The sequence below is a fragment of the Somniosus microcephalus genome, chromosome 11, assembly GCF_052327205.1.
Source record: "Somniosus microcephalus isolate GS21.2 chromosome 11, FLI_Smic_1.0, whole genome shotgun sequence".
NCBI lineage: Eukaryota > Metazoa > Chordata > Chondrichthyes > Squaliformes > Somniosidae > Somniosus > Somniosus microcephalus.
This window is the reverse complement of record NC_140997.1, coordinates 108939133-108966449: the sequence shown is the minus strand read 5'-3', so window position 1 is coordinate 108966449 and position 27317 is coordinate 108939133. Positions and strand designations below refer to the sequence as shown.

Here is a 27317-nt window from a genome sequence, read left to right as displayed (position 1 = left end):
GGTGATACTGCACCAACAGAAACTCCAGCTCCCACAGGTGATACTGCACCAACAGAAACTCCAGCACACACAGGTGATACTGCACCAACAGAAACCCCAGCACACACAGCTGATACTGCACCAACAGAAACTCCAGCACACACACGTAATACTATCCCAACAGAAACTCCAGGACACACAGGTGATACTGCACCAACAGAAACTCCAGCACACACAGGTGATACTATCCCAACACAAACTCCACACAAACAGGTGATACTGCACAAACAGAAACTCCAGCACAAACAGGCGATACAGTACCAACACAAACTCCAGCACACGCAGGTGATACTGCACCAACACAAACTCCGGCAGACACGGATGATACTGCACCAACAGAAACTCCAGCACACACAGGTGATACTGCACCAACAGAAACTCCAGCACACGCAGGTGATACTGCACCAACAGAAACTCCATCACACACAGGTGATACTGCACCAACAGAAACTCCAGCACACACAGGTGAAACTATCCCAACAGAAACTCCAGTACACACAGATAATACTGCACCAACAGAAACTCCAGCTCCCACAGGTGATACTGCACCAACAGAAACTCCAGCACACACAGGTGATACTGCACCAACAGAAACTCCAGCTCCCACAGGTGATACTGCACCAACAGAAACTCCAGCACACACAGGTGATACTGCACCAACAGAAGCTCCAGCACACAAAGGTGATAATGCAGCAACACAAACTCCAGCACACACAGGTAATACTGCACCAACAGAAACTCCAGCATACACAGGTGATACTGCACCAACACAAACTCCAGCACACACAGGTGAAACTATCCCAACAGAAACTCCAGCACACACAGGTGATACTGCACCAACAGAAACGAAGCACACACAGGTGATACTGCACCAACAGAAACGCCGCACACACAGGTGATACTGACCAACAGCAACTCCAGCACACACAGGTGATACTGCACCAACACAAACTCCAACACACACAGGTGATACTGCAACAACACAAACTCCAGCATACACAGGTGATACTGCACCAACAGAAAATTCAGCACGCACAGGTGATACTGCACCAACAGAAACTCCAGCACACACAGGTGATACTGCATCAACAGAAACACCAGCACACGCAGGTGATACTGCACCAACAGAAACTCCAGCACACACAGGTGATACTGCACCAACAGAAACTCCAGCACACACAGGTGAAACTATCCCAACAGAAACTCCAGTACACACAGATGATACTGCACCAACAGAAACTCCAGCTCCCACAGGTGATACTGCACCAACAGAAACTCCAAACACACAGGTGATACTGCACCAACACAAACTCCAGCACACACAGATGATACTACACCAACAGAAATTCCAGCACACACAGGTGATACTGCACCAACAGAAACTTCAGCACACACAGGTGATACTGCACCAACACAAACTCCAGCACACACAGATGATACTACACCAACAGAAATTCCAGCATACACAGGTGACACTGCACCAACACAAACTCCAGCACGCACAGGTGATACTGCACCAACACAAACTCCAGCACACACAGGTGAAACTCCACCAACAGAAACTCCAGCACACACAGGTGATACTGCATCAACAGAAACACCAGCACACACAGGTGATACTGCACAAAAAGAATGTCCAGCACACACGGGTGATACTGCAACAACAGAAACTCCAGCACACACAAGTGATACTGCACCAACAGAAACTCCAGTACACACAGATGATACTGCACCAACAGAAACTCCAGCACAGACAGGTGATACTGCACCAACAGAAACTCCAGCACACACAGGTGAAACTATCCCAACAGAAACTCCAGCACACACAGGTGATACTGCACCAACAGAAACTCCAGCTCCCACAGGTGATACTGCACCAACAGAAACTCCAGCACACACAGGTGATACTGCACCAACAGAAACTCCAGCACACACAGGTGATACTGCACCAACAGAAACTCCAGCACACACAGGTGATACTGCACCAACAGAAACTCCAGCACACACAGGTGATACTGCACCAACACAAACTCCAGCACACACAGATGATACTACACCAACAGAAATTCCAGCACACACAGGTGAAACTCCACCAACAGAAACTCCAGCACACACAGGTGATACTGCATCAACAGAAACACCAGCACACACAGGTGATACTGCACAAAAAGAATGTCCAGCACACACGGGTGATACTGCACCAACAGAAACTCCAGCACACACAGGTGATACTACACCAACAGAAATTCCAGCACACACAGGTAAAACTATCCCAACAGAAACTCCAGCACACACAGGTGATACTGCACCAACAGAAACTCCAGCACACACAGGTGAAACTGCACCAACAGAAACTCCAGCAGACAGGTGATACTGCACCAACAGAAACTCCAGCACACACAGGTGAAACTATCCCAACAGAAACTCCAGTACACACAGGTGATACTGCACCAACACAAACTCCAGCACACACAGGTAATACTGCACCAACAGAAACTCCAGCATACACAGGTGTTACTGCACCAACACAAACTCCAGCAAACACAAACTCCAGCACACACAGGTAATACTGCACCAACAGAAACTCCAGCATACACAGGTGTTACTGCACCAACAGAAACTCCACACACACAGGTGAAACTATCCCAACAGACACTCCAGCACAGACAGGTGATACTGCACCAACAGAAACAAAGCACACACAGGTGAAACTATCCCAACAGAAACTCCAGCACACACAGGTGATACTGCACCAACAGAAACAAAGCACACAAAGGTGATACTGCACCAACAGAAACACCACACACACAGGTGATACTGACCAACAGAAACTCCAGCACACACAGGTGATACTGCACCAACACAAACTCCAGCACACACAGATGATACTACACCAACAGAAATTCCAGCACACACAGGTGAAACTCCACCAACAGAAACTCCAGCACACACAGGTGATACTGCATCAACAGAAACACCAGCACACACAGGTGATACTGCACAAAAAGAATGTCCAGCACACACGGGTGATACTGCACCAACAGAAACTCCAGCACACACAGGTGATACTACACCAACAGAAATTCCAGCACACACAGGTAAAACTATCCCAACAGAAACTCCAGCACACACAGGTGATACTGCACCAACAGAAACTCCAGCACACACAGGTGAAACTGCACCAACAGAAACTCCAGCACAGACAGGTGATACTGCACCAACAGAAACTCCAGCACACACAGGTGAAACTATCCCAACAGAAACTCCAGTACACACAGGTGATACTGCACCAACACAAACTCCAGCACACACAGGTAATACTGCACCAACAGAAACTCCAGCATACACAGGTGTTACTGCACCAACACAAACTCCAGCAAACACAAACTCCAGCACACACAGGTAATACTGCACCAACAGAAACTCCAGCATACACAGGTGTTACTGCACCAACAGAAACTCCACACACACAGGTGAAACTATCCCAACAGACACTCCAGCACAGACAGGTGATACTGCACCAACAGAAACAAAGCACACACAGGTGAAACTATCCCAACAGAAACTCCAGCACACACAGGTGATACTGCACCAACAGAAACAAAGCACACAAAGGTGATACTGCACCAACAGAAACACCACACACACAGGTGATACTGACCAACAGAAACTCCAGCACACACAGGTGATACTGCACCAACACAAACTCCAGCACACACAGATGATACTCCACCAACAGAAACTCCAGCACACACAGGTGATACTGCACCAACAGAAACAAAGCACACACAGGTGATACTGCACCAACAGAAACTCCAGCACACACATGTGATACTGCAGCAACACAAACTCCAGCATACACAGGTGATACTGCACCAACAGAAACTCCAGCACACACAGATGATACTGCACCAAAAGAAACTCCACACACACAGCTGATAATGCACCAACAGAAACCCCAGCACACACACAGGTGATACTGCACCAACAGAAACTCCAGCACAGACAGGTGATACTGCACCAACACAAACTCCAGCACACACAGGTGATACTGCACCAACATAAACTCCAGCACACACAGGTGATACTGCACCAATAGAAACTCCAGCACACACAGGTAAAACTATCCCAACAGAAACTCCACACACACAGGTGATACTGCACCAACAGAAACTCCAGTGCACACAGGTGATACTGCACCAACAGAAACTCCAGCACACACAGGTGATACTGCACCAACATAAACTCCAGCACAAACAGGCGATACAGTACCAACACAAACACCAGCACACACAGGTGATACTGCACCAACACACACAGGTGATACTGCACCAATAGAAACTCCAGCACACACAGGTGATACTGAACCAACAGAAACTCCAGCACACACAGGTAAAACTATCCCAACAGAAACAAGGCACACACAGGTGATACTGCACCAACACAAACTCCAGCACACACAGATGATACTCCACCAACAGAAACTCCAGCACACACTGGTGATACTGCACCAACAGAAACAAAGCACACACAGGTGATACTGCACCAACAGAAACTCCAGCACACAACTGATAATGCACCAACAGAAACTCCAGCACACACAGATGATACTGCACAAAAAGAATTGTCCAGCACACACAGGTGAAACTATCCCAACAGAAACTCCGGCACACACAGATCATACTGCACCAACAGAAACTCCAGCACACACAGGTGATACTGCACCAAAAGAAACTCCACACACACAGCTGATAATGCACCAACAGAAACCCCAGCACAGACAGGTGATACTGCACCAACACAAACTCCAGCACACACAGATGATACTCCACAAACAGAAACTCCAGCACACACAGGTGATACTGCACCAACACACACAGGTGATACTGCACCAATAGAAACTCCAGCACACACAGGTGATACTGAACCAACAGAAACTCCAGCACACACAGGTAAAACTATCCCAACAGAAACAAGGCACACACAGGTGATACTGCACCAACAGAAACTCCAGCACACACAGGTGATACTGCACCAACAGAAACTCCAGCACACACAGGTGATACTGCACCAACACACACTCCAGCACACACAGATGATACTCCTCCAACAGAAACTCCAGCACACACAGGTGATACTGCACCAACAGAAACTCCAGCACACACAGGTGAAACTATCCCAACAGAAACTCCAGTACACACAGTGTGATGAAATATTCCATTCATCACTGCCTGTGACTGTGGTCGGTTTCAGGTTTCTCCTCACCATTGTATTGTATATCACTGCCTGTGACTGTGGTTGGTTTCAGGTTTCTCCTCACCATTGTATTGTATATTGGAATGTATGGAATGCTTTGTGTGTAGGGCTCCGCCCATACCTGGCCCCTATGTAAGCAAGCAGTCTGGCCTCATATCCAGTACTGCAGATTTCCAGATGGAAGATACCTCTCTCCACTGCGTGTTATCTTCTAAGTTAATAAAAGCCTTGTTTTGTTTCGCTAACATCGAGTCTCGGAATTATTGAGGCACATCAAATTTATTAACTTATTTTTGAACACAATGGACCAACTCCTGAAACCCGAACGTTTGGATTTGGATCAGCATGCTCCGGACGCATCAGCACGCTTCGGACACTGGGTTATGTGTATGGAATTCTTCCTGGACAATTCCGCAGCCGTCAAAGACGCTACGGACGCTGCGAGGATGAAACTCGGAATTCTGCGGAATTGGGTAAGCCACCGGGTTTACCCCCTCATCCAAGACGCGACACGTACCTGGCCGCCTGCGACATCTTAAAGGCGCATTACCAGCAGCCTACGAATGAGGTGTATGCTAGGCATCTGCTCGCCACTCGCGCACAGCGACCTGGGGAATCGGTGGAGGAGTTCCTAGGCACCCTGAAAATGCTTGGCAAAGACTGCAAGTGCCGAGATGTAAAAGCCGCAGTGTACGCCGACGAGCTTGTTCGCGATGCCTTTATCACAGGCCTCAGCTCCCCTTACATCCGGCAAAGGCTGCTGGAAAAAACAGGATTGGACCTGAAACAGGCTGCGGACACCGCGCGATCCCTGGATGTGGCCCAGAGAAACTCGGACGCCTACTCTTCAGCCCGCACCGTCCACGCCGCCACGTGTGCACCAAGGGCGCCGCCATCTTGGAAGGCATCTTCCCCGCCCGGCAGCCCGACACCCCGCTCTCCCCCCAGAAGCCCTACGACAGCCGCGACGCGTCGGGGACCCAACTGCTACTTCTGCGGGCAGCCAAAGCATACCAGAAACCTGTGCCCGGCGAAAGGCACCACCTGCTTTAAGTGCGGTAAGAAGGGGCACTTCGGGAAGGTGTGCAGAGGGAACCCCGCCGGAAAACCCGCCACCGCCGCGTGCGCGCCGTGGGAGCGGCCATCTTGGACGCCATCTTGCCCGACCTCGTGGGGTCCGCCATCTTATGAGCAGACAGCGTGGATGCCATCTCGTCTCGATCAGGGCCCTACAGTAGCATCGGTCACAGTGGGCCAGACCAGGCCGCACCCGCTATCCAAATCAATGGTGGACATCGAGGTAAACGGGTGCAGGGTTAAATGTTTAATTGACAGTGGAAGCACGGAGAGTTTTATCCACCCTGAACTGGCACAACAACTCTCCCTAAAGGTGGTCCCTACTCAGGGTACCCATCTCTATGGCTGATAAAACCCAAACATCGACCATTCTGGGTTACTGCACGGTACAATTGTCCGTTAACGGAACTGTTTATGATAATTTTAAAGTATTAATCATAAAGAATCTATGTGCGAGCGTGATCTTGGGTCTGGATTTCCAGTGCAACCACCAAAGCATCACGCTCAAGTACGGTGGGTCCCAGCCGCCCCTCACAGTGTGCGGTCTGGCTACCCTGAAGGTAAAGCCGCCTTCGCTATTCGCGAACCTTACCCCTAACTGCCGGCCAATAGCGACCAAAAGCAGGAGGTACAGCTGGGAGGACAGGCGGTTTATCGCGACCGAGGTAGACAGGCTCCTGAAAGAGCGCATTATTGAACGCAGCAACAGCCCGTGGCGTGCCCAAGTGGTAGTGGTAAGGGGTAGCGAGAAGAAACGGATGGTGATCGACTATAGCCAAACGATCAACAGGTACACCCAACTAGACGCCTACCCGCTACCCCGCATATCAGAAATGGTGAACCAAATCGCCCAATACCGGGTGTTCTCCACCATCGACCTTAAGTCAGCGTACCACCAGCTCCCTATCAGACCAGAGGACCGCCCGTACACCGCCTTCGAGGCGAACGGACGCCTCTACCAATTCCTCAGAGTCCCCTTTGGGGTGACGAATGGGGTCTCGGTCTTCCAGAGGGAGATGGACCGCATGGTCGATGACCACCACTTGCAGACAACCTTCCCCTACCTCGACAACGTCACCATCTGCGGTCACAACCAGCAGGATCACGACTCGAACCTCGAGAGGTTCCTGGAAACCGCACAAAAACTCAACCTCACCTACAACGAGGACAAGTGCGTTTTCAACACCACGCGCCTCTGCATACTAGGCAGCGTGGTGGAGAATGGGGAAATCAGACCAGACCCCGACCGATTGCGCCCCCTACGGGAGCTGCCCCTGCCCAACACTCCCAAAGCCCTGAAAAGGTGCCTGGGGTTATTTTCTTATTATTCCCAATGGGTCCCCAACTACTCCGACAAAGCCCGCCCCCTCTTGAAAGCATCCTCTTTTCCGCTCTCTGCTGAGGCCCACGCCGCCTTCAAAAGCATTAAGCAGGATATTGAGCGGGCCACGCTACAGGCAGTGGACGAGAACACTCCATTTCAAGTGGAAAGTGATGCGTCTGACTTCGCCTTGGCGGCCACCCTCAACCAGGCGGGGCGGCCCGTAGCTTTCTTCTCGAGGACCCTCCAAGGGCCCGAGATCAGACACTCCTCCGTGGAAAAGGAGGCCCAAGCCATCGTGGAGGCAGTGCGCCACTGGCGCCACTACCTAGCCGGCAAACGCTTCACCCTACTTACCGACCAGCGGTCGGTAGCGTTTATGTTCAATAATAAACAGAGGGGGAAGATTAAAAATGATAAGATTCTTAGGTGGCGGATCGAGCTCTCCACCTTCGAGTATGACATCATTTACCGGCCAGGGGCCCTTAACGAATCCCCTGACGCCCTCTCACGAGGGATGTGTGCCAGCGCCACCGGGGATCGGCTACAGACCCTCCACAACGACCTCTGCCACCCAGGGGTCACGCGGCTGTTCCACTTCATAAAGTCCCGTAACTTACCCTACTCGATTGAGGAAGTTCGGTCTCTGACCAGGAACTGCCGCACTTGCGCTGAGTGCAAGCCTCGGTTCTACCGCCCAGATAGAGCCCACTTAATCAAAGCTACACGGCCCTTCGAGCGGCTCAGCTTAGATTTCAAGGGCCCCCTCCCGTCCGTCGACCGCAATGTTTACTTCCTGAACATTGTGGATGAATACTCCCGGTTCCCATTCGCCTTCCCCTGCCCAGACATGACCAGCGCCACGGTCATTAAATGCCTCAACAGCCTGTTCTGCCTGTTCGGTATGCCGAGCTACATCCATACGGATAGGGGGGCGTCCTTCATGAGTGAAGAGCTACGCCAGTACATGCTGGCCAGAGGGATCGCCATGAGCCGTACCACCAGCTACAACCCCCGGGGTAACGGCCAAGTGGAGCGAGAGAACGGGACAGTATGGAAAGCAGTCACTCTAGCTCTAAGGACCAAGGGCCTCCCTATCTCCCGCTGGCAGGAAGTCCTCTCGGATGTGCTCCATTCGATACGGTCGCTATTGTGTACTGCCACTAATGCCACGCCTCATGAACGAATGTTTGTCTTTCCCCGGAAATCCACCTCAGGCGTATCCATGCCGTCATGGCTCTCCACCCCAGGTCCGGTATTCGTGCGAAGGCATGTGAGGGGCCACAAGACGGACCCTCTCGTGGAGCCAGTGTACCTACTCCACGCCAACCCCCAATACGCATATGTCCGGCACGCCGACGGAAGGGAGGACACCGAGTCCATAAAAGACGTCGCCCCAGCCCGTAACGACAACAACCACGGCGATAGCAGCGACAACGATCGCAGCAACCCTTACCCACCCACTACTCTTTCATCACCCCCGGAAGAACATCGACCAACGGCACCCCCACCAACTACCCCTTCAACAACCCTGGCGGCACCCCCGGCAGAGACCCAGGAGGCCCCCGGGGACACCCAGCCGACACCTGCGACACCACATCAGCCACGTCGGTCGCAGAGGACTACCAAACCCCCGGACAGGCTAAATTTATAGAAGGGGTGAATGTGATGAAATATTCCATTCATCACTGCCTGTGACTGTGGTCGGTTTCAGGTTTCTCCTCACCATTGTATTGTATATCACTGCCTGTGACTGTGGTTGGTTTCAGGTTTCTCCTCACCATTGTATTGTATATTGGAATGTATGGAATGCATTGTGTGTAGGGCTCCGCCCATACCTGGCCCCTATGTAAGCAAGCAGTCTGGCCTCATATACAGTACTGCAGATCTGCAGATGGAAGATACCTCTCTCCACTGCGTGTTATCTTCTAAGTTAATAAAAGCCTTGTTTTGTTTCGCTAACATCGAGTCTCGGAATTATTGAGGCACATCACACAGATGATACTGCACCAACAGAAACTCCAGCTCCCACAGGTGATACTGCACCAACAGAAACTCCAGTACACACAGATGATACTGCACCAACAGAAACTCCAGCACAAACAGGCGATACTGCACCAACAGAAACTCCAGTACACACAGGTGATACTGCACCAACAGAAACTCCAGCTCCCACAGGTGATACTGCACCAACAGAAACTCCAGCTCCCACAGGTGATACTGCACCAACAGAAACTCCAGCACACACAGGTGATACTGCACCAACAGAAACTCCAGCACAAACAGGCGGTACAGTACCAACACAAACTCCAGCACACACAGGTGATACTGCACCAACACAAACTCCAGCAGACACAGATGATACTCCACCAACAGAAACTCCAGCACACGCAAGTGATACTGCAACAACAGAAACTCCAGCACACACAGGGGTTACAATCCCAACAGAAGCTCCTGAACACACAGGTGATACTGCACCAACAGAAACTCCACACACACAGGTGATACTGCACCAACAGAAAATCCAGCACACACAGGTGAGACTGCACCAAAAGAAACTCCACACACACAGCTGATAATGCACCAACAGAAACCCCAGCACACACAGTTGATACTGCACCAACAGAAACTCCAGCACACACAGGTGATACTGCACCAACAGAAACTCCAGCACACAAAGGTGATAATGCAGCAACACAAACTCCAGCACACACAGGTAATACTGCACCAACAGAAACTCCAGCATACACAGGTGATACTGCACCAACACAAACTCCAGCACACACAGATGATACTCCACCAACAGAAACTCCAGCACACATAGGTGATACTGCACCAACAGAAACTCCACACACACAGGTGAAACTATCCCAACAGCAACTCCAGCACACAGGTGATACTGCACCAACACAAACTCCAGCATACACAGGTGACACTGCACCAACAGAAACTTCAGCACACACAGGTGATACTGCACCAACAGAAACTCCAGCACACACAGGTGATACTGCACCAACATAAACTCCAGCACACACAGATGATACTCCACCAACAGAAACTCCAGCACACACAGGTGATACTGCACAAAAAGAATGTCCAGCACACACGGGTGATACTGCACCAACAGAAACTCCAGCACACACAGGTGATACTACACCAACAGAAATTCCAGCACACACGGGTGATACTGCACCAACAGAAACTCCAGCACACACAGGTGATACTACACCAACAAAAATTCCAGCACACACAGGTAAAACTATCACAACAGAAACTCCAGTACACACAGGTGATACTGCACCAACAGAAACTCCAGCACACACAGATGATACTGCACCAACAGGAATTCCAGATCACACAGGTGATACTATCCCAACAGATCTCCAGAACACACACGTGATACTGCATACCAGAAACTCCACACATACAGGTGATAATGCACCAACAGAAACTCCAGCACAGACAGGTGATACTGCACCAACAGAAACAAAGCACACACAGGTGATACTGCACCAACAGAAACTCCAGCACACACATGTGATACTGCAGCAACACAAACTCCAGCACACACAGGTGAAACTATCCCAACAGAAACTCCAGCACACACAGGTGATACTGCACCAACAGAAACTCCACACACACAGGTGATACTGCACCAACAGAAACAAAGCACACACAGTTGATACTGCACCAAAAGAAACTCCAGCACACACAGGTGATACTGCACCAACAGAAACTCCACACACGCAGGTGATACTGCACCAACAGAAACTCCAGCACAGACAGGTGATACTGCACCAACAGAAACTCCAGCACACACAGGTGATACTGCACCAACAGAAACTCCAGCTCCCACAGGTGATACTGCACCAACAGAAACTCCAGCACACACAGGTGATACTGCACCAACAGAAACTCCAGCACAAACAGGCGATACAGTACCAACACAAACTCCAGCACACACAGGTGATACTGCACCAACACAAACTCCAGCATACACAGGGGATACTGCACCAACAAAAACTCCAGCACACACAGGTGAAACTGCACCATCAGAAATTCCAGCACACACAGGTAAAACTATCCCAACAGAAACTCCGGCACACACAGATGATAATGCAACAGAAACTCCAGCACAGACAGGTGATACTGCACCAACAGAAACTCCACACACACAGGTGAAACTATCCTAACAGAAACTCCAGCGCACACAGGTGATACTGCACCAACAGAAACAAAGCACACACAATTGGTACCATCCCAACAGAAGCTCTAGCATGTACAGGTGAAACTATCCCAACAGAAACTCCAGCACACACAGGTGATACTATCACAACCGCAACTCCAACACATACAACTGATATTATCCCAACAAAAATTCCAGCATACACATTATACTATCCCAACAGAAACTCCAGCACACACAGGGGTTACTATCCCAATGGAAACTGGAGCACACACAGGTGCTCCTGCACCAACAGAAACTCCAGCACACACAGGTGATACTGTACCAACAGAAACTCCAGCACACACAGGTGAAACTATCCCATCAGAAACTCTAGCACACACAGGTGTTACTGCACCAACAGAAACTCCAGCACACACAGGTGATACTGCACCAATAGACACTCCAGCACACACAGGTGATACTGCACCAACAGAAATTCCAGCTCACACAGGTGATACTATCCCAACAGATCTCCAGCACACACGCGTGATACTGCATACCAGAAACTCCATACATACAGGTGATACTGCACCAACAGAAACTCCAGCACACACGTGTGATACTGCATACCAGAAACTCCATACATACAGGTGATGCTGCACCAACAGAAACTCCAGCACATACAGGTGATACTGCACCAACAGAAACTCCAGCACACACAGGTGATACTGCACCAATAGAAACTCCAGCACACAGAGGTGATACTGCACCAACAGAAACTCCACACACGCAGGTAAAGCTATCCCAACAGAAACAAAGCACACACAGGTGGTACTGCACCAACAGAAACTCCAGCACACACAGGTAAAACTATCCCAACAGAAACTCCAGCGCAAACGGGTGATACTGCACCAACAGAAACTCCAGCACACACAGACGTGATACTGCACCAACAGAAACTCCAGCACACACAGGTGATACCATCCCAACAGAAACTCCAGCATACACAGGTAATACGATCCGAACAGATCTCCAGCACAGAGAGGTGATACTATACCAACAGAAACTCCAGCACACACAGGTGATACTGCACCAAAACAAACTCCAGCACACACAGGTGAAACTGCACAAAAAGAATGTCCAGCACACACAGGTGATATGGCACCAACAGAAATTCCACACACAGTGAAACTATCCCAACAGAATCTCCAGCACAGACAGGTGATACTGCACCAACAGAAACAAAGCACACAGAATTGATACTATCCCAACAGAAACTCCAGCACACACAGGTGATACTATCCCAACAGAAACTCCAACACACACAGCTGATATTATCCTTACAAAAATTCCAGCATTCACTTTATACTAACCGAACATGAACTCCAGCACACACAGGTGAAATATCCCAACAGAAATTCCAGCACACACAGGTGATACTATCCCAACAGATCTCCAGCACACACAGGTGATACTGCATACCAGAAACTCCACACACACAGGTGATACTGCACCAACAGAAACTCCAGCAGACACAGGTGATACTGCACCAACAGAAACTCCAGCACACACAGGTGAATCTGCACCAGCTGAAGCTCCAGCTCACACAGGTGATACTATCCCAACAGATCTCCAGCACACACAGGTGATACTGCATACCATAAAGTCCACACACACAGGTGCTGCTGCACCAACAGAAACTCCAGCACACACAGATGATACTGCACCAACAGAAACTCCACACACAGGTGATACTGCACCAACAGAAACTCCAGCTCCGGTTTCCTCCCACAGTCCAAAGATGTGCGGGTTAGGTTGATTGGCCATGACAAAAATTGGCCCTTAGTGTTAGGGGAGGATTAAATACGTGGGGTTACGGGGATACGGGCATAGGGCTTGTGTGGGATGGCTGTCGGTGTAGGGACCGGGTGCTAGGGTTTGGATGATCAGCCATGATCTCGTTGAATGGTGGAGCAGGCTCGAAGGGCCGAATGGCCTACTCCTGCTCCTATCTTCTATGTTTCTATGTTTCTATGTTTGACACACATGTAATACTATCCAAACAGAAACTCCAGCTCACACACGTGATACTATCCGAACAGATCTCCAGCACACACAGGTGATACTGCACCAACAGAAACTCCAGCACACACAGGTGATACTGCACCAACATAAACTCCAGCACAGACAGGTGATACTGCACCAACAGAAACTCCACACACGCAGGTGATACTGCACCAACATAAACTCCAGCACAGACAGGTGATACTGCACCAACAGAAACTCCACACACGCAGGTGATACTGCACCAACAGAAACTCCAGCACACACAGGCGATACTGCACCAACAGAAACTCCAGCACACACAGGTGTTACTGCACCAACAAAAATTCCAGCATACACAGTGTATACTATCCCAACAGAAATTTCAGCGCAAACAGAGGTTACTATCCCAACAGAAACTGGAGCACACACAGGTGATACTGCACCAACAGGAACTCCAGCACACACAAGTGATACTGCACCATCAGAAACAAAGCACACACAGGTGATACTATCCCAACAGAAACTCCAGCACACACATTTGATACTGCACAATCAGAAACTCCAGCATACACACAACTGGTACTATCCCAACAGAAGCTCTAGCATGTACAGGTTAAACTATCCCAACAGAAACTCCAGCACAGACAGATGATAATGCACCAACAGAAACTCCAGCACAGACAGATGATAATGCACCAACAGAAACTCCAGCACAGACAGGTGATATGCACCAACAGAAACAAAGCACACACAATTGATACTATCCCAACCGAAACGCCAGCACACACAGGTGATGCTATCCCAACAGAAACTCCAGCACAAACGGGTGATACTATCCCAACAGAAACTCCAGCACACACAGGTGATACTATCCCAACAGAAACTCCAGCACACACAGGAGATACTACACCAACAGAAACTCCAGCACACACAAGTGATACTGCACCAACACAAACTCTAGTTCACACAGGTGATCCTGCACCAACAGAAACTCCAGCACACACAGGTGATACTGCACCAACAGAAACTCCAGCACACACAGGTGATACTGCACCAACAGAAACTCCAGCACACACAGGTGATACTATCCCAACAGAAAATTTCACAGAAAAAAAATTGCTGGATACCCCAGTAGCGTGCAATACTCTCACTGCACTCTGGTGAGGGTGGAGATCGGCTTCTTGCTGGTGGAGTGTGTTGTTCCCAGTGTTACAAAGGGTAAAACGTATCACCCAGGTACTGATGCTAAAAAGAGCGTGTCTAAGTAAGAGTGCCACAGCTGAGCAGTTGCAGTGCCACAATATCAGCCTCAGTGATCTCGGGTTGCTAGAAACACATGTGCGGATATCAGATGAAGGCAGGGCCGGGCTAGCTGTGTAACCCCATGGTCAAATAGACCGGCGACCCTCACCACGTAGACACACACATTAAGAATGGGCAGCTAGGTGAGCTACTGGCTTGGTGCAACTCTACCCAACAAGGCAGGAGAGGAGGTAGAGGGGAGAAAATTGGTGCAAAATGGAGTCAGGAAAAAGCTTTACATTTTTTTAAATTTCCACTGAAACACTGAAAGCTTTTTTTTTTACTGTTTTTTTCAAGCTGATGAAAAGCTACAATAAGACAAGTTATTACTAGATGTATTTCAATCAGTCAGCAATCTCAGAACAATGGGTATTCCTGCTGCAGTAACACCTCTTCTAATTGCAGCTGACCCGTCAGGCACCTCTGACATTAGTTGACAGGATGTTATACAACAGTAAAGACATTTCTACATTTTCTGTAAGATACATGGACACAGGTTAGCAGACTGTAACCACTGCCTCCTGCGAATCTCTACTAAAACCTATCACACCATTTCGCTTTACGGCCTGCATGTTTCTGACAGCCACCTTTATTTCTGTGTTTCCAGGAGCTTTCCACTGACACTATACAGAGGTTACTCACAGTGTCAAATCCTTCTTGCAACTTTCACATTATCCTGCCGCTGCACAAATGCTTCCCGAAGATGATAGGAAAATCCACTTGCTGATCAGTGATCTTAAGTATTTGAAAACCTTCCTGTGATTCTTCAGATGTGTAAATTCACAAAACATGCAGAAATGTCAAATATGCCCTCAGTGACCCTGCTCCTGTGAAGGTCAAGTGCACTCTCACACATGGTTACCAAGGTAGCAAAATTGACAATTCCTGCTGTTTTGCCAGCTGCTGAAGCAATTTGCCTATTTATGGGAATCATTTCACTTGAGACACCGGTGCTGGGGTCACAGTGCTACCTATCGGAACTGTGTAGGGTAGAAAAGGAGTTTCATTGCAGTCCAAACTGGGCTTTCCAGGATTACTGATGATTCTGCTGCCTTATTGCCTGAACACAATGTAGGAATGATTAGATTCCTAACTAAAGGACTGAGGTCGAGTCAGTATCAAACAAACGATGTTTAATACTAATCAACAGAGTTTAAAACAAAAACACAGGAGAACTACATTACAGGTCTGTACTCTTTGCTGGCTCCACGAGGACTGGCTAGGGCGGCTCCCCAGCCTGACGTCATGACGTCATCCCGCCGCTGGAGGATCACGTGATCAACGTGATGACGTCATCGCGCTTGGTCTCATTCTTAAACTGACCGCGCTATGTACATGCAATGATATGAACAAAGATACAGATTCATTCTGTAGCTAATAATTTGTTAAAGATAATTATGTACATTAGATCAGAGTCCCCCTGGTGGCCCCGCCACATGCGCCCCCCCAGAATTGTCTTCAACAGTAAAAGTCAATCCTGTCAGAGCGACTCCTGTATTCTTGGAGTGGACGTTGTTGAACAGCGGGCGGGCTGGTGGATGGAAGCCTTCGGTCTGGCATGGATGCAGCGGGAGGTCGACCACGTCGTGGTGGCTGCGCAGTCTCTACTGGCCGGTCGATGTCCAGGTGTGCCGGTTTGAGACGGTCAGTGGATATGTGGTCGGGTTTACCACCGATGTCTGCAGAGAAACTCTTGTCGCCTGTCTCCAGTACACGGAAAGGGCCTGTGTAAGGGGCCTTGAGCGGATCCCTATGGGCATCATAACGAATGAATACAAATTCAGCATTCTTTAGCTCCGCTGGTACGTGTGAAGATGGAAGGCCGTGATGCGAAGTTGGGATAGGCGCAAAAGCCCTGGCTGTTTCCCGGTGGCTGCTGAGTTGTTCGGCTGTGGACCACGGCTCAGTTAGAAGCGGCAGGAAATCTCCCGGTACACGGAGAGGCTGGCCGTACACGAGCTCCGTGGCGGACGATTGCAGGTCCTCTTTGGGTGCCGTGCGGAGACCCAACATGACCCACGGAAGCTTATCCACCCATCCAGCGCCTTGGTGGCTGGCCCTCAGCGATGCCTTTAACAATCTGTGGAAACGTCCGCACAAACCGTTTGCTTGCGGGTGATAGGCCGTGGTGCGGTGAAGCTTGGTGCCGAGACCCTGGGCCACAGCGTTCCAGAGCTCGGAAGAGAACTGTGGACCGCGGTCTGAAGAAATGTCCGCCGGAACGCCGAAACGTGCGACCCACGAGGAGAGGAATGCTCTGGCGACATCAGCGGACGTAGTAGACGCCAGAGGAACTGCCTCTGGCCATCTAGTAGTACGATCGACCATGGTGAGGATGTGTGTGAACCCCTGCGACGGTGGAAGCGGCCCGACGAGGTCCACGTTGACATGGTCGAATCGACGTTCTGGTACTGCGAACGTGGCCAATGGGGCCTTAACGTGACGTTGCACCTTAGACGTTTGACAGACGACGCAGGTGTTAGCCCAGTCGCGGATATCCTTACGCATTCCTCTCCAGACGAACTTAGCCGACTATAATTTTTGAGATGCCTTCACGCCAGGATGCGAAAGAACCATGTATGGCGTCGAAAACTTTGCGGCGCCAGGTGACTGGAACGATCGGGCGGGGATCTCCCATGGAGACATCGCAGAGTAACGAGGTGCCTGCAGCGTGGAATTGCACATCGGTTGGTTGGAGGCTAGAGGTGTTGGTGTGATACGCCTGTGTTTCAGGGTAGGATGCCTGATCGGTAGCCATGAGGGCACAATCGATGCCCAGCTGGACCGCCCGTACGGTCGCGCGAGAAAGGCAATCAGCTACCAAGTTGTCCTTGCCAGCTACATGTTGGACGTCTGTTGTGAATTCTGAAATGAAAGTTAGCTGTTGCTGCTGTTGAGCCGACCACGGTTCGGCGGTCTTGGCCATGGCGAAGGTCAGTGGTTTGTGATCTACAAACGCAGTGAAGGGACGTCCTTCTAACAAAAAACGGAAATGGCGGATAGCCAGGAACAGCGCCAGCAACTCCCAGTCGCAAGTGCTGTATTTGCGTTCGTTGCGCCGGAGTTGGCGGCTGAAAAATGCCAGTGGTTGCCACGTCCCGTTGACCCACTGTTCCTGCACAGCGCCTATGGCATAGTCGGAAGCGTCGGTGGTAAGGGCGATGATGGCACCTGGCAGAGGGTGCGCCAACATAGTTGCATTGGCTAGAGCGGTTTTTGTGTTGTCGAAAGCGTTGTCCATTTCGACCGTCCAGGCTATTGTATCCTTTCCGGCCTTGCCTTTGAGGGCCTCGTAGAGGGGCTGCATGAGTCGTGCTGCCTTGGTCACAAAGCGGTGGTAGAAATTCACCATGCCCAGGAATTCTTGAAGAGCCTTGGTAGACTGCGGCCTTGGGAATGCCGTAATTGCTTCGACCTTTGGCTGCAGCGGAATTGCGCCCTCCGAAGTAATGCGGTGGCCCAAGAAGTCAATCTGTTGTAGGCCGAACTGACACTTGGCCGGGTTGATTATGAGGCCATGTTGGCTGAGGCGCCGAAAGAGGGTGCGGAGATGGCAGACGTGTTCCTCTTTGGTAGAGTTGGCTATCAGGATGTCGTCAAGGTAGACAAATAAAAAGGGAAGATCCCGCAGGACCGAGTCCATTAGTCGTTGAAAAGCCTGTGCGGCGTTCTTGAGCCCAAATGGCATCCGTAGAAACTCGAACAGTCCAAAGGGAGTGATGACAGCCGTTTTCTGGACGTCCTGCGGGTGTACGGGAACTTGGTGGTAGCCACGGACGAGGGCGACCTTGGAGAAGATTGAGTTTCCCGCCAAATGGGCGGAGAAATCCTGTATATGCAGGATCGGGTACCGGTCGGGAGTAGTGGCGTCATTAAGGCGTCGGTAGTCCCCGCATGGCCGCCATCCACCGCCGGGCTTCGGGACGATGTGGAGAGGCGAGGACCAGGGGCTATTCGACCAGCGAATAATCCCCAGCCGTTCCATCATGGCAAACTGTGCCTTCGCAGCCGCGAGCTTGCCAGGTTCCAGGCGCCGAGCTCGTGCGTAAACTGGAGAGCCAGTCGTAGTAATGTGGTGTTCGATACCATGCTTAGTGGCCGAGGAGGATAAAGTGGGCTTGGTCAGCTCCGGGAATTCACCTAATAGGCGAGTGAACTCGTCCGGCGAGGGCAACGCGCAGGAGACAGTGTGCGATGTTGCGGAACTGTGGAAGCAAGGGATGGAGTGGAAGGTGGCCGCGTTGACCAATTGACGATTTCTTACATCCACCAAGAGGCTGTTGGCGCATAAGAAATCTGCGCCGAGGATGGCTTGCGAAACCTTGGCTGTAATAAATTCCCACTGAAACCGTTGCCCGCCGAAGCACACCTGGACCCGCCGTTTGCCAAAGGAACGAATGGCCCCGCCATTAGCTGCCACGAGGGAGGGGCCGTGCATCCCAAACTGAATATCCAGTGCTGAGGCAGGAAGGATGCTACACTGCACCCCGGTGTCGCATAAAAAGCGCCGGCCTGAGAGGGAATCTGTAATGTAGAGGAGCATCCCGGAATTCCCAATCGCCATCGCGGCCGCGGAACGTCCTTCAGACTCGGTCCTCCTTTTCTGGAGTTGCTGTTGGTGTTGATGTCGGTTTTATTTTAGGCGCGAAACTGCATGGAGGGCGGCAGCCTCTGGCTTTCGCGCCGAAACGGGCGTGGTAAAAACACAAGCCGGGGATGGAGGCGTCGTGGCGGCGTTCGCAGGGGAGGGGTGCCTCGTGGCGGTGCAGGATTGCTGCGTGACCGCATAAATCGTATCTGCTTCTGCAGCAAGTGCTGCGCAATCTGTGGCTTCCGATCTGGCGAGGGCAGCCTAAACCTGCTCGGGTAGTTAACTCAGGAATAACTCCCGAAAGAGGAAACATTGTGGTTCTGAGCCAAGGAGCGTGAGCATCTGGCTCATTAACTCAGATGGCTTGGAATCGCCAAGCCTGGGCAAAGCGAGTAGCCGGCGGGCACGCTCCGCCTTCGTGAGCCCAAAGACCTGTATCAACCACGCTTTGAGAGTATTATACTTGCTGTCAACCGGGGGGTTTTCGAGCAGGCTGATGATCCGTGAGGCCGTGGAGCTGTCGAGTGCGGAGACCACATAAAGGTAACGGGTCTGATCCGCAACAATGTTTCGGAGATCGAATTGTGCTTCTGCTTGGACGAACCAGGAGGCCGCCTGTTGTTCCCAAAACTGTGGGAGCTTCAAAGCCACGGAGTTCGCATCCATGTTTCGCCGCGCTTCGCTTCTTCCGCGAAAATTGTTCACGAAAATTCGGGGTCACCACTGTAGGAATGGCTAGATTCCTAACTAAAGGACTGAGGTCGAGTCAGTCTATCAAACAAACGATGTTTAATACTAATCAACAGAGTTTAAAACGAAAACACAGGAGAACTACATTACAGGTCTGTACTCTTTTGCTGGCTCCACGAGGACTGGCTAGGACGGCTCCCCAGCCTGACGTCATGACGTCATCACGTTTTCCCGCCGCTGGAGGATCACGTGGTCAACATGATGACGTCATCGCGTTTGGTCTCCTTCTTAAAAGGGACCGCGCTATGTACATGCAATGATATGAACAAAGATACAGATTCATTCTGTAGCTAATAATTTGTTAAAGATAATTATGTACATTAGATCAGAGTCCCCCTGGTGGCTCCGCCACAACAAACACATTATTACCTAAAGATACCAGCACACCACAGCATGACTCCCCACGAGAAACAATGCTCTTTCAAGACAGTTTGACCTCTGTGAAAGAAGGGACTTGAATGATTTGAGGTAGAGCTGCACATAGCAAGAATCACATACACAGGGCGGGGTAGCTGTACTAGTTAGAGATAACATAATGGCAGCAGGAAAAATTATCTAATTAACGTTAAGATAAAAACAGAAATCATATGGATTGAGATAAATGATCAGAAGGAATCGATCACGTTAATAGGGGTATTCTACAGACCACCTAATTGTAGATGGGAAGCGGAGGAAGAAATATGTAGGCAGATCTATTAAATGAGTAAAAGGCAGAATAACAATCATGGGAGATTTCAACTACCCCAAAATAAACTAGGAAGAAGAAGTAGGGAAAGGGGAAAAGGGAAGAGTTTATACAGTGTGTTTAAACTGGGGAAAAAATTGACAAACTAAGAGACAGAACAGCAGTGGAAAATAAGTTTTTAAAAGTGATCAACAGAGTTCAGAAGAAATATATTCCGCTATATATGCCAGCACCCCTGTGCTCGCAGACCTACATTGGCTCCTGGTTAAGCAACGCCTCAATTCTAAAATTCTCATCCGTGTTTTCAAATCCCTCCATGGTCGGCCCTCCCTAGCTCTGTAATCTCCTCCAGGCCTACAAGCCTCCGAGATATCTGCACTCCTCCAATTCCAGCCTCTTGAGCATCCCCGATTTTAATCACTCCACCATTGGCAGCCGTGCCTTCAGCTGTCAAGGCCCTAAGCTCTGGAATTCCCTCCCTAAACACTCCCCCTCTCCTCTCTAGCTCTCTTTCCTCCTTTAAGACGCTTCTTAAAACCTACCTCTCTGACCAAGCTTTTGGCCATCTGCCCTAATATCTCCTTATGTGGCTCAGTGCCAAACTTTCTTTGATAATCGCTCCTGTGAAGCGCTTTGGGATGTTTTACTATGTTAAAGGTGCTATATAAATACAAATTGTTGTCGTTGTAAAAGAAAAGAACAAACTAGCCAATAATGAAACACTATGGATGAATAAAGAGATATGGGTAAAATTGAATCAAAAGAAAAAGGCAGACACAAAGTACATAGACAATAAGGCAGACACTAAGTACATAGACAATAAGGCAGACACTAAGTACATAGACAATAAGGCAGACACTAAGTACATAGACAATAAGGCAGACACTAAGTACATAGACAATAAGGCAGACACTAAGTACATAGACAATAAGGCAGACACAAAGTACATAGACAACATGGCAGACACTAAGTACATAGACAGTATGGCAGACACAAAGTACATAGACAATAAGGCAGACACTAAGTACATAGACAATAAGGCAGACACTAAGTACATAGACAATAAGGCAGACACTAAGTACATAGACAATAAGGCAGACACTAAGTACATAGACAATATGGCAGATACAAAGTACATAGACAATAAGGCAGACACTAAGTACATAGACAATAAGGCAGACACTAAGTACATAGACAACATGGCAGACACTAAGTGCATAGACAATAAGGCAGAAACTAAGTACAGTACATAGAAAATAAGGCAGACACAAAGTACATAGACAATAAGGCAGACACAAAGAGCTTAGGAAGGAAGTTGAAAAAAATTAGGAAGACAAAGAGGAATTAGAACATTAAATTATCAAGGAATATCAAAAGAAACAGTAAAGTACAGTTACGTAAATACCAAAAGGAAAATTAAGATGGGGATAAACTATGGACAGGGATAAGATAAACTCACAGGTACTGACAGTGAAATGAAAGAAATATTGAATAGTTACTTTTCCACAGTATTTACCAGGGAGACTCGCACGATGGACATGACATTGGAAGAAGAGATCAAAAAGGAAGTCAAGTCATTTAAGATAGAAAGGCGGGAGATAATAATTGATAAATTAGCCAAATTTAGAGAGGATAAATACCCTTGGTCCAGATGAATTGCATCTGTGCATACTCAAAAGAAACTAGGGAAGAGATAGCAAAGGCACTATTATATATACTGTACATAAAAATTCAACAGAAAATATAATAGTCCAGAGGACTGGCTAATTCCTATATTGAAAGAGCATGAAAGAACAATTTTTTTAAATTCATTCCTGGGATGTGGGCATCGCTGGCAAGGTCAGCATTTATTGCCCATCCCTAATTGCCCTCGAGAAGGTGGTGGTGAGCCGCCTTCTTGAACCGCTGCAGTCTGTGTGGTGAAGGTACTCCCGCAGTGCTGTTAGGGAGGGAGTTCCAGGATTTTGACCCAGCGACAATGAAGGATCGGCCGATATATTTCCAAGTCAGGATGGTGTGTGACTTGGAGGGGAACTTGGAGGTGGTGGTGTTCCCATGCGCCTGCTGCCCTTGTCCTTCTAGGGGGTGGAGGTTGCGGGTTTCGGAGGTGCTGCCGAAGAAGCCTTGGCGAGTTGCTGCAGCGCATCTTGGAGATGGTACACACTGCAGCCACGGTACACCGGTGGTGGAGGGAACGAATGTTTAAGGTGGTGGATGGGGTGTCAATCAATATTTGTTCTGGATGGTGTCGAGCTTCTTGAGTGTTGTTGGAGCTGCACTCATCCAGGCAAGCAGAGTATTGCACCACACTACTGACTTGTGCCTTGTAGATGATGGAAAGGCTTTGGGGAGTCAGGAGGTGAGCCAGTCACCACAGAAAATTAAGCCTCTGACCTGCTCTTGTAGCCACCATATTTATGTGGCTGGTCCAGCTAATTTCATATAAATGTATGGTACACACGATACCAATGTATGATACACATTATACCAATGAATCATTGGGTATCGCATTACCTGTCTTAGGTCGAGTCTTTCTCACTTTTTCAATGTTGAACTTCCACATACAAATCAAAATTTGTGCCATTGTCCCTGGAAGACTCAGGGATCCTGCCCTTTAATCGTAGATTGCATGTTTATGCAGAGCTTCTCCAATTCCACTCTTCAGAAAGTGATCCTCTGGGTTACAACCTTTCTTGACCTGAAGAGGCAGCAGAGACCTGAAAAACCAGCAAGAACATTGAAACAATCAGAAGAAAGCACAAAATGAGAAAAAAACATTTCCTCATCAACCCAATTTCTTCTTTGGCTAATGTACTTTCTACCCTGCACTGGACTGTAACACCCATTTAATCTCATTCTACAGCTCATGTACTTTCTACCCTACACTGGACTGTAACACAGATTTAATCTCATTCTACAGCCCATGTACTTTCTACCCTACACTGGACTGTAACACCCATTTAATCTCATTCTACAGCCCATGTACTTACTACCCTACACTGGACTGTAACACCCATTAAATCTCATTCTACAACCCATGTACATTCTACCCTACAATGGACTGTAATACGCATTTAATCTCATTCTACAGCCCATGTACATTCTACCCTACAATGGACTGTAATACCCATTTAATCTCATTCTACAACCCATGTACTTTCTACCCTACAATGGACTGTAATACAGATTTAATCTCATACGACAGCCCATGTACATTCTACCCTACAATGGACTGTAATAACCATTTAATCTCATTCTACAGCCCATGTACTTTCTACCCTACAATGGACTGTAATACAGATTTAATCTCATACGACAGCCCATGTACTTTCTACCCGACAATGGACTGCAATACAGATTTAATCTCATACGACAGCCCATGTACATTCTACCCTACAACGGACTGTAATACCCATTTAATCTCATTCTACAGCCCATGTACATTCTACCCTACAATGGACTGTAATACCCATTTAATCTCATTCTACAGTCCATGTACTTTCTACCCTACAATGGACTGTAATACAGATTTAATCTCATACGACAGCCCATGTACTTTCTACCCTACAATGGACTGTAATACAGATTTAATCTCATACTACAGCCCATGTACATTCTACCCTACACTGGACTGCAATACAGATTTAATCTCATTAAATCTGTATTGCAGTCCAGTGTAGGGTAGCAATAGTGGTAGGGGATTCTATCGTAAGGGGAACAGATAGGTGTTTCTGTGGCCGCAAACGTGACTCCAGGATGGTTTGTTGCCTCCCTGGGGCCACGGTCATGGATGTCACTGAGCGGCTACAGGGCATTCTTAAGGGGGAGGGTGAGCAGGCAGAGGTCGTGGTCCACATTGGGACCAACGACATAGGTGGGAAGGGGGATGAGGTCCTGCATCAAGAATTTAGGGAGCTAGGTAACAGATTAAAGAGCAGGACCTCAAAGGTTGTAATCTCTGGATTACTCCCAGTGCCACGTGCTAGTGAGTATAGGAATAGGAGGATAGTGCAGATGAATGCGTGGCTAAAGAGTTGGTGTAGGAGGGAGGGTTTTAGTTTCCTGGATCACTGGGCCTGCTTCTGGGAAAGGTGGGACTTGTACAAGTCGGACGGGTTGCACCTGAACCAGAACGGGACAAATATCCTTGCGGGGAGGTTTGCTAGCGCTGTTGGGGGGGGTTTAAACTAACTTGGCAGGGGGATGGGATACAGAGGGGAGCTGAAATAGGGGGTGATGTGCTGCCAATTATAGAGAAAAAAACAAGTCAGCTTGGTAGACAGGGCAAATATATAAGGGCAAGGCTGGATGGCATCTATTTTAATGCAAGGAGTCTTGCAAATAAGGTGGATGAACTGAAGGTGTTGATAAACACATGGGAGTATGATATTGTTGCTATCACGGAGACATGGTTGAGGGAGGGGCAAGACTGGCAGCTCAATATTCCGGGGTACAGAATCTTCAGGCGAGACAGAGGGGGAGGTAAAAGAGGAGGGGGTGTTGCAATATTAATTAAGGAGTCAATTACTGCAGTAAGGAGGGATGATATATTAGCAGGTTCCTCTAATGAGGCCATATGGGTGGAGCTTAAAAACAAAAAGGGGGCAAGCACTTTGCTGGGAGTGTACTATAGGCCTCCAAACAGTCAGGGGGAGATAGAGGAACAGATATGTAGGCAAATCTCAGAGAAATGTGCAAATAATAGGGTAATAATAATGGGGGATTTCAACTTCCCCAATATTAACTGGGATAGTCAAAGTGTGAAAGGCTCAGAGGGTGTAGAACTCTTAAAGTGCATCCAGGAGAGCTTTTTGAGCCAGCATGTAGAAAGTCCTACAAGAGAGGGGGCGGTACTGGACCTAATTCTAGGGAATGTGGCCGGCCAAGTGGAAAAAGTGCTGGTAGGTGAGCACTTTGGTGACAGTGACCATAATATGGTGAGATTTAAGGTGGTCATGGAAAAGGACAGGGATGGGCCGGAAATAAAGGTTCTAAATTGGGGGAAGGCCGATTTTAATAGGATAAGGCAGGATCTGGCCAAAATGGACTGGGATCAGCTACTTGTAGGAAAATCCGCATCGGAGCAATGGGAGGCTTTCAGAAGGGAGATTGAGATCATACAATGGCAACATGTTACCGTAAAGGTCAAGGGTGGTTCCAAAAACCACAGGGAACCTTGGATGTCAGGGGATATACGAGAATGGATTAGGAAAAAAAGGAGGGCTTTTGGCAGATACAAAAGGCTAAAGACGGAGGAAGCCTTAGAGGAGTACAAAAAGTGCAGGGGGATACTTAAAAAAGAAATTAGGAGATCAAGGAGGGGCCATGAAATAACACTGGCGAGCAAAATAAAGGAAAATCCTAAGATGTTTTATAAGTATATTAAGGGTAAGAGGATAACTAGGGAAAAAATAGGGCCCATTAGGGACAAAACTGGCAATCTGTGTGTGGAGCCGGAAGATGTAGGAGGGGTTCTAAATGAATTTTTTGCATCTGTTTTCACTATGGAGGAGGACGATGTAGACATAGAAATAGGGCGGGGGGACTGTGATATGCTCGAACATATTAACATCGAGAGGGAGGAGGTATTGGCGGTTTTAGCAGGCCTAAAAATGGATAAATCCCCAGGCCCGGACGAAATGTATCCCAGGCTGCTGTGTGAGGCAAAGGAAGAGATTGCGGGGGCTCTAACACATATATTCAGGACCTCTCTGGCCACAGGGGATGTGCCAGAGGACTGGAGAACCGCTAATGTAGTACCATTATTCAAGAAGGGAAGTAGGGAAAAACCGGGGAACTACAGGCCAGTGAGCCTAACATCAGTGGTAGGAAAATTATTGGAAAAAATTCTGAGGGACAGAGGGAGCTGGGAGTTAATGTGCAGGGACAGAGGGAGCTGGGAGTTAATGTGCAGGGACAGAGGGAGCTGGGAGTTAATGTGCAGGGACAGAGGGAGCTGGGAGTTAATGTGCAGGGACAGAGGGAGCTGGGAGTTAATGTGCAGGGACAGAGGGAGCTGGGAGTTAATGTGCAGGGAAAGAGGGAGCTGGGAGTTAATGTGCAGGGACAGAGGGAGCTGGGA

At 48.9% G+C, this 27317-nt stretch overlaps 1 protein-coding gene across 3 annotated transcripts in view; it reads right to left on the bottom strand.

Moving 5' to 3' along the window:
• Nucleotides 1-27317, bottom strand: part of LOC147110821 (nuclear receptor subfamily 2 group C member 2-like) — a 132862-nt gene that overhangs the window by 33753 nt on the left and 71792 nt on the right. For all 3 annotated transcript variants that reach the window (XM_086001181.1, XM_086001179.1, XM_086001180.1), the window contains exon 2: nucleotides 23750-23952. The gene's annotated coding sequence lies outside the window, so the exon portion shown is untranslated. The remainder of the gene's footprint in view (nucleotides 1-23749; nucleotides 23953-27317) is intronic.